The following is an 8,488-nucleotide window of genomic DNA, read 5'->3' on the forward strand; positions in this document are numbered from 1 at the left end:
AAAGAGTGTGTCATTCAATTCTTGGATTGTAAGCAACAAGGAGTATTTAATTATTGCAGGCTTGAAGGATGTATTGAATAATTTGATTGTTTACAACTAAGGAACTCTTACCAGGCCGTCTTTACAAGATAATATTGATAGTATGTCCTGGTATCAAAGGAGAAACACATTGCCAGAATGAATTGAACACGCATAAACATCCCCGCTTTGAGAACGGTATGGGCAATACATTAAGTTGAAACTGCAGTCGGGCATCTTCTTGATGAGAAAAGTAATCAATTTCACATTCCTATGTTATCCCCCTACCACTCCCCTTTTAATTTTTGTGTTAGTGGGCCTTAAGAAGGTGGTCCCAAAGTGATAACAACCACCAAAACATGCATTGACCTGGATGTTTGATACCCAACCCACAACACTGTCACGGAGACTGTTAAAAATCTGCCTCTACTGTAATTCTTGTAGTGTATGTGATCTTGGTAGGGTAGGGTATGTTTTGATGAGAGAATGGGAATGTATGTCGGTGTGACAGGCTGGTATGCTAGTGTACTCAATGACTAGGAGATGTACAATTGTAATGAAATGATACAGACATTTCAGTCTATGTAAAATAATATACATGTTGACATTGTGCATTAGATTACATTGCTGGGTATATAAATATTTTTTTCAATGTACAGACACAAAATAAGTTCTTTAAAAAAAAAGTTTTCCATTTTTTCTATGTTGATCTAAAAGATAAAAAAGTGATTCTGAATAACTAAATACAAAAAAAAAGATATAGAAATTGTGAGTTTGTCATGTTGTAATTGTGGATAGTCCCATAGAGATGTAGTCAGCATACATAAAAGCAATATAGGTCGAGTGGGATTTCTCTGTGTAGGTTCACTTTTGTTTCCCCCTTTCTCCCAGACCTGGAAGCAACTTATAGGGGGTACCTTGGATTGACATTGTATTAAAGATCCTACGAGCCACCAGGAATCTATCAATGTCCAAAATAAGGCACAACGGGGGGATCCATTTGCACCTAGAGTGCAAGTTGGATGGGCAAAAAAAAACATTAAGTTATCAATATCCTTGTATTTGTGCCCACACAACTTACATTCCAGCATCAGGAGAGAGTCTTGGGGCCATTTGCTGGAAAGGGCACTTAACGACAAAAATGCAGAAAGGACTTGTCGACCGGGCGGAAAAGGTTTTATTATGGTGGCGGTGTCTGTTAGACACCGCCATCCATACTACGATACATGCGTGAATGTGCCTTTCCGTGGAGGCAACGAGGCATGCAGGAAGTTGTGGGCTGGGTGGTGCACATGGTAGGTACCCCCCTGCGACTTCATGCACAACATGGCAGGCACAGCACAGTGTCTGCCACGTTGTTCATGAAAATGCATGACATGCCTTTTTGGCATTCAGCACCGCCCGCCGCAATGTCAATAATGCAGGATGCGCCCACCAGTGTGGCAGGCAAATCCTAATCACCCCCATGGGACTGCCGCACTTATGGCGGGCGGTCTCTTTCTACCTTAGGATGGCGGGCGGACAAAGTCCGCCGCCATCCTAATGATGCCCCTAGTTTTGTAAACCAGTCTATGAGATGGGTGAACCCCTTGATCTTATTACCTAAATCGAGACTCTTCATTTCAAGGACATCCCTTCTCTACGTGTCCAGTTCAGGGTTGGACCAAAGTCTGATCCGGTAGAGAAGGGGTCGTTGGGAGGCAAGATGGTCTATACCTTTATGAGCAATATCTAGGGTCGTAGGTAAAGTGGGGGCAGATTGGGGGAGTTTGAGCAGGAACTTGAGGAACTTAAGCTCCTTAGATTTTAGCAAGTTGGAATTTGTATGTCCCCATAACGCAGCACCTTAGAGTGCAGCCATTTGTGTTTTGGCTCTGTAAACCTTCAGTGCTGTGGAAATAGCCTGCAGTTGTGAAGTTTTGTGAATTTTTAAAATACCAGCCAAGGTCTGAGGAATAATTAAGCTACAATTGAGAATCTTGGGTGACCACTAAAGGGAGTTAGAGACATCAGCCTACTCAACATCGAGCTAATCAACAACTCAGTTGCTAAAGAGGGAAAATAGGGTAGGTGCCAATACGCACCCTTGGCTCACTCCCCTGCATATGGGGATGGGATATGTCAGTTTTCCCCCCGGTGCCTTATCCCACCCTTGCAAAATTAGATTGATGAAGCCTGACAACTATGTTTACAATATCATGGGGAACACCCAGATCACCAAGGACCTTCCAGAGAACACGCCTGGGGACCAGGTCGAATGCGTCCCTCAGGTCAACAAAAGCCACGTAAAAGTGGTCTTTTAATAGAATGGTATATTTCCAAACAAGATATTAGGTACTATTTACTATTGATCTGCTGTTAGGTATTTCAGTGTTTTCTGTGAAACGATTATGAGTTAGAATGGTACATGTAATCCATCCAAAGTCCAAACATATTCCCAACTGGTGCTTAGACTAGAATGGGAATAGTAAATCTAACCCCTCTGAAAACCAAAACTTTCCCTACTATTGCTTAGATTGAAGTGTGAATAGCAAATTTAACCCCTCTGAAGGCCAACACTTTCCCTACTGTTGCTTTGACTGGAGAAGGAATAATCTAACTCCTCTATAGTCCAATACTTTCCCTATTGTTATTTAGACTGGCGTGGGAATAGAAAATCTGACCCCTCCAACGTCCAACGCTTTCCCTACTGTTGCTAAATTGGAGTGAGAAGAGTAAATCTAACCCCCTCCAACACTTTCCTTAATGTTGGTTAGATTGGGTTTATATTAATCTCTTTTGTATTGTTCAATTTTGTTAGTTTTTATTATTTTGTTTTTGGGATGTTTATAATATTTTATAGTATATTTAGAAAAATTTATTTTTATATGAAATCTTTTTTTATACTTCTACTACTTTAATTATTACTTGTATTATTTGTATATTTTTATGTATATTTTGTAACTATTGATATCATTTTAGTAAATAGTTTTAATTGGTAAAATACTGTTATTTTTAAAGTAAAATATTTATATACAGTCCATCCACTTCTTATAGAACACAGAGAAAAACATCTTGATCAATGCATCTTCAAACGGTTTATTCTTTCCCTGTCTGCACGCATTTACGTTCACACTGTCTAAGCCCCATTCACTGTCAAGATCAGATCGCTTCACATGAAAAAGCAGAGAGCTTCTAGCGGTATGCTGGAATGCTTGCTTTTTATTACTTAGTTTATAAAGCAGATGCTTTAGCCTTAAAATGTTTGTGGCATTTCCTGTTCATGCCTCAGTATCGGATTGATTTTTATCAACTTGATATATTTGGTCATTATAATCAAATTCTAAATATTGTAATAAACAATGCACATTAAAAATAAAGTTAATATACAAGAGCTTTGCTTTATTTTATCACTAAACAGACAGCCACAAGTGCAGTTACCTTGCCGAAAACAGGGTAGTGATTTGAATGGTGCAGCAGGTGCATTGTCACCGGGGCCAAAAACTCTAGGACCCCCACGAAATCTAGATTATTCCTCAAATGTAAAACTAAACAGGCAGTCACAAGTACAGTTACTTAGCAGACAACAGGTTTATAGATTTCAATGGTGAAGCAGGTGCAGTGACACCAGGACCAAAAGCTCGTGGCACCCCACTAAACACCTAAAATTGCTATATTTTACTACTAAATAGGCAGTCACATGTACAGTTACCTTGCAGATAACAGGGTCATGATTTGAATGGTGCAGCATGACCAGCGGCACTGGGCCCAAACCTTGTTAGAACTCCTCTAAACAACTAATATGGCTATATTTTACAACTGAACGGGTAGTCAAAAGTGCAGTTATCTAGCAAGCGATAGGGTCATGATTTCAATAGTGCTGCAGGTGCAGTGGCACAATTGGACCAAAAGCTCCAGGCACCCCACTAAACACAGATTATTGCTATATTTTACAACTAAATAGGCAGTCACAAGTGCAGTTATCTTTCACACACTAGGGCCGTTGTTTGAATGGTATAGCAGGTGCAGTGGCACTGAGCCAGCAAGTTGCTATAACTCCTCTAAACAACTAATATTGCTATATTGTACTACCAAACAGACAGTCACAATAGCAGTTACCTTGCAGATGAAAGGGACTTGATTTAAATGGTGCAGCAGGTGCAGTGGCACCGGGGCCAAAAGTTGTCATAACTTCACTAAACACCAAATATTTCTATACTTTACTACTAAACAGGATGTCACAAGTGCAATTATCTTTCAGGCACTAGGGTCATGATTTGATTGGTGCAGCAGGTGCAGTGGCAACAAGCCAAAAAGTTGTCAGAACTCCTCTAAACACCTAATATTGCTATATGTTACAAAAGGAAGTCATTAGTGAAGTTGTCTAGCAAGCAATAGGGTCATGATGTCAATAGTGCAGCAGGGGCAGTTATCTAGCAGGCACTAGTTATGTGTTATGTTATCGTATTTCTAAAGCGCTTAGTTACTCCAGAATGGAGTGTCCCTGTGCTATGAAGTCAGACTTCCTAGCACGGAAAATCAATTCAGAATTTTCCTGTCCTAGATTCGGAGGGAGTTCCATAGTTTGGGGACCAGCAAGCTGAAAGAGCAGCCTCCTAACCTGGCTCTTTTCACTCTTAGCACTGACGCCAACCTGGCCTATGAGGGTCTGAGGCACTGGTTAGGGTGATTGAGCTTGATCAAGGTGTGAAGATATTGTGAGTCTTTGCTATTTAGAATTGTGGCAAAAACAAACAGCTTTGAATTTTACTCTATTTTTAACTGGGAGCCAGTGCACTTTTTTAGCGCTGATCCTAATAAAGAGCACCTGGGAATATTCAGGAGCTGCAGAGCTGCTGCATTTTGCACTCTTTGGCTCTAGGGACATGATTTCAGTGGTGCTGCAGGGGCAGTGGCACCTGCGGTGGCCGGCACAGGTAAGCGCGCTGGGCGGGGCAGAGTGGGAGGGGGGAAGTCGACAGACGATGGAATAGGTATCATTAAATAGTACCTATTCTGTCATCTGTCAAGTTCGCCCCCGCTGCGCCCCACTCCTAACTCCTCTAAACACCAAATATTGCTATATTTTACAAGCAGTCACAAGGGCAGTTACCTTGCAGGCACTAAGGTCATGATTTCAGTTGTGCAGAGGGTACAGTTAAACCAGGATCCAAAGCTCTAGGAACCCCTCTAAAACCAAATATTGCAATATTCTACTACTAAACAGGAAGTCACAAGTGATGTCACCTTACAGGCAATAGAGTCACGATTTGAAGGTTGCTGTAGGTGCTGTGGCATCTGGGCCAAAGTTTGTCATAACTCCTCTAAACACCAAATATTGCTATATTTTACCAGTAAACAGACAGTCACAAATGCACATATCTTGCAGGCTCTAGTGGCATGATTTGAATAGTGCAGCAGGTACAGTGGTACCAGGCCCAAAAATTGTCACAACTCCTCTAAACACATAATATGCTATTACATCAATTAATTCTATTATTTCCCTCTTGCATTTTTCAAAGTTTTGCTGTTACTTATCCACACTATACCACTAGTAACAGCACAAAATATTGCCTTTTTGTACATAAACAAGTCATAACACTTTAACAGACTTTCTATAACTGAAATTGTACAACTACTCAGCAAGCTACAACATACAACAAAAAACTGCTTATTATTAATCACATGAGCGAAACCTAATGCATTTACCAATGCTTGTTTTTTCTATTGGTGTAACCCCCCAAGTCTAACATCCTCATTGTTTTGTATTCATCTAAAAAAAAGTGCCTGCCACTACACTTAGAAATAGCCTAGAAGGATTTTCCAAATCTGAATCACTATTACTGGATGAAATACAAGCCAAACTACTAGTACTTGATAATTCTGTCATAGGACGGATCAAAATTCATAATACCACTAGATCTTTTCACTGTAGGATAGGCTTTCTTAGCATAAGTACACACGCAACTTTGTTTTTCATCATGTAAAAATTATGATCTGTTTTTGTTGCTGGGCTCAATTTGCTGTTTCTTTAGCACTTCCTCTAAAATCAAAATTATTGTCTTCTGGACAGTTCAGCATGTCAGTTTCTCTTTTGATGTCTTCTATCTTTTTAATAAATATTTCTCTCTGTTTCTTAGCTAAATCAATTAACATACCAGTCAATTCTCAGGATGTTTTATTTGTAATAATCTTCCCGCTTGTTAGCACTGTATTTGCCTAAATCCTCCACAAAATGAAACGTATTAATCCTGAGTTCTCTTGGGATGCGATTGACATCTAAATATGTACGTAAAGTAATCAAGTCCCTGAATCTTGAGAAATATTTCTTTTGTAAACATTCTTATTTTATAAGCAATTTCTTTAAAATTGTAGGTTTGTTGACATTCAGTTTAATTGCATTATCACTTTCACTTTTTGTACCGAATACATTGTTCAATAATGATTTATTTTTTATCAAAGTGTTTACATATTATGACAAGTTAACCTCTGCACAATAATATCTACCTATAAGGTTACATATTATTTCATTTATTTAAAAAAGGAAGATATTATGTCCCCACAGCTGCTGTGCACTTGGTTCATGCAATAATTACTAAACATAATGGTATAAACCAAGAAAAAGCCTGACACTTAACCTCCCAGATCCCTAGTTACCCTCTAGACATATTGTAGTATTGATCAATACAATTGAATGCAAGCAGGAAGAGATGGGATACCAACAAAAATACTTTTTCATAAATATCCAAACATTTATTTTAAATCATAATCCATTCTTTCATTTTTAGAACTCATAGGAAAAAAATTGGATTGTGTATTTTTTACAATGTTTATTCTTCTCAGATTGCCATCAAATCATCTTCACAGCCAGCTGACATGTCTTTGTCGGACACCCAGCTTTTTCAAGGCTGACAAAGAAATATATTTAGTTGTGAGCTATCAATGGACTTTGGGTCGGATTCAAATTTTGGCGGATCTGGTCCGATGTCACTTTTCCGAAGATTTAACCATTTTACACTATTTAGATGTTGGCGGGTCCATGGACGAATGATCGCCCGAACACTGCCGTCTCCACCAGAATTTCCCTCCTTTGTCATGAGCAAAACTGGCTGTCAGAGAGAGTCCAACCAGGATTATCCCAGGCTAATTACAATGTGATTCCTCCAAACTTGAGTTGGTGGAATCGAAGGGAATGAGGTGCAAACTTACCAGTTTTACTGTTTACCACTTCCAATTCTGTTTTAAACCCCATTGTCCAGGTCCTACCTTTGCTACTACAACTTGACCACAAAGCTAATCAACTCCGTTGTCTCCAGGATCTAAGATAAGCCTCTTATTCACTTTTCTTATTATGAATCATGTGTTAACATTTGCTTTATCCTAGTGTATTTTTGCATTGATTACAACTTATCAAGGTTAGCGATCCTTTACAGCTTATCAAGGTAAAAGTAACACACCTTTATTGACACAGAAAAAAATATTTTTTTGTTGTGGTGTTTGCGGTTGTTGAGCTTGTTGTGCCTGTGGGTGTACATTCAATAATGTGTGTATGTTGGTTGAGTGCTGTGCTACTTGTACAAAAAGGGGCATAACACTTTACCTACATATATTTTTAATGCAAACAACACATAAGTGTAGTGACACATTAATGAGTACTAACTTACCAGTCTCCACTCCACCAGGGACTCACTCCATCAGGAATCTGCCACCAGGAACGCCAGCACAACAGGGAAATCCAAATAGACTTAGCGCAAACCCGCCACCCTGACAGCGACAGAGTACTGTCAGCCAGGAAAGGAGTCCACCACATCGCCTGAGGTGTGCCGCTTACTTGACTGAAAACAGTCTGTTGATGCGGACTGCAGTTCAGCCAGTCCACATCTAAATATCGGCTCAAAGGAGTACTTGTAGCTGCTGTCATGGAGGGACGAAGGGAGTCCCACCAAGGCCCTTAATCTTGATGTTATAGTAGGCTAATTGAACCATAACTGGCTTTTTTCAGTGCATTTTTGCTTTTTAAATGTTACTTTTTTGTGTCACTTTGTCACCTAACTATAACATCACTTTATCCTTTGTTTTTTTCAGTGAATATGTGTGTCTGCCAACTCAGTCAGCTAATCATGGACATGCCAGGTTTGATGAGGATCTATCCTTTGAACAAAAAGATCAGGGTCGATGAAGTGTAATATTTCCCATTTTAGCTCCCATAGGACATTATGGCCCCGATGTAGGTAAAACGCATTTACCGATTTTAAAATACCGAATCATACGGAATCGGTATTTTCAAATCGGTAAATGAAATGTAGGTAAAAAAAATCGGCTAATTACCGAATCGGTAACAATCGGTATCGTGGTTCGATACTTACCGAATTGATATTTGCCGAATCGGTAAGTACCGAATCGGCGATTACCGACTCGGCAAATACCGAATCGGTAATTGCAATACACCCCCATGGGCCAAAAGGCCCATAGGAATGCATTGCAAATACCG

The sequence above is a fragment of the Lissotriton helveticus genome, chromosome 3_1, assembly GCF_964261635.1.
Source record: "Lissotriton helveticus chromosome 3_1, aLisHel1.1, whole genome shotgun sequence".
Classification (NCBI taxonomy): Eukaryota; Metazoa; Chordata; class Amphibia; order Caudata; family Salamandridae; genus Lissotriton; species Lissotriton helveticus.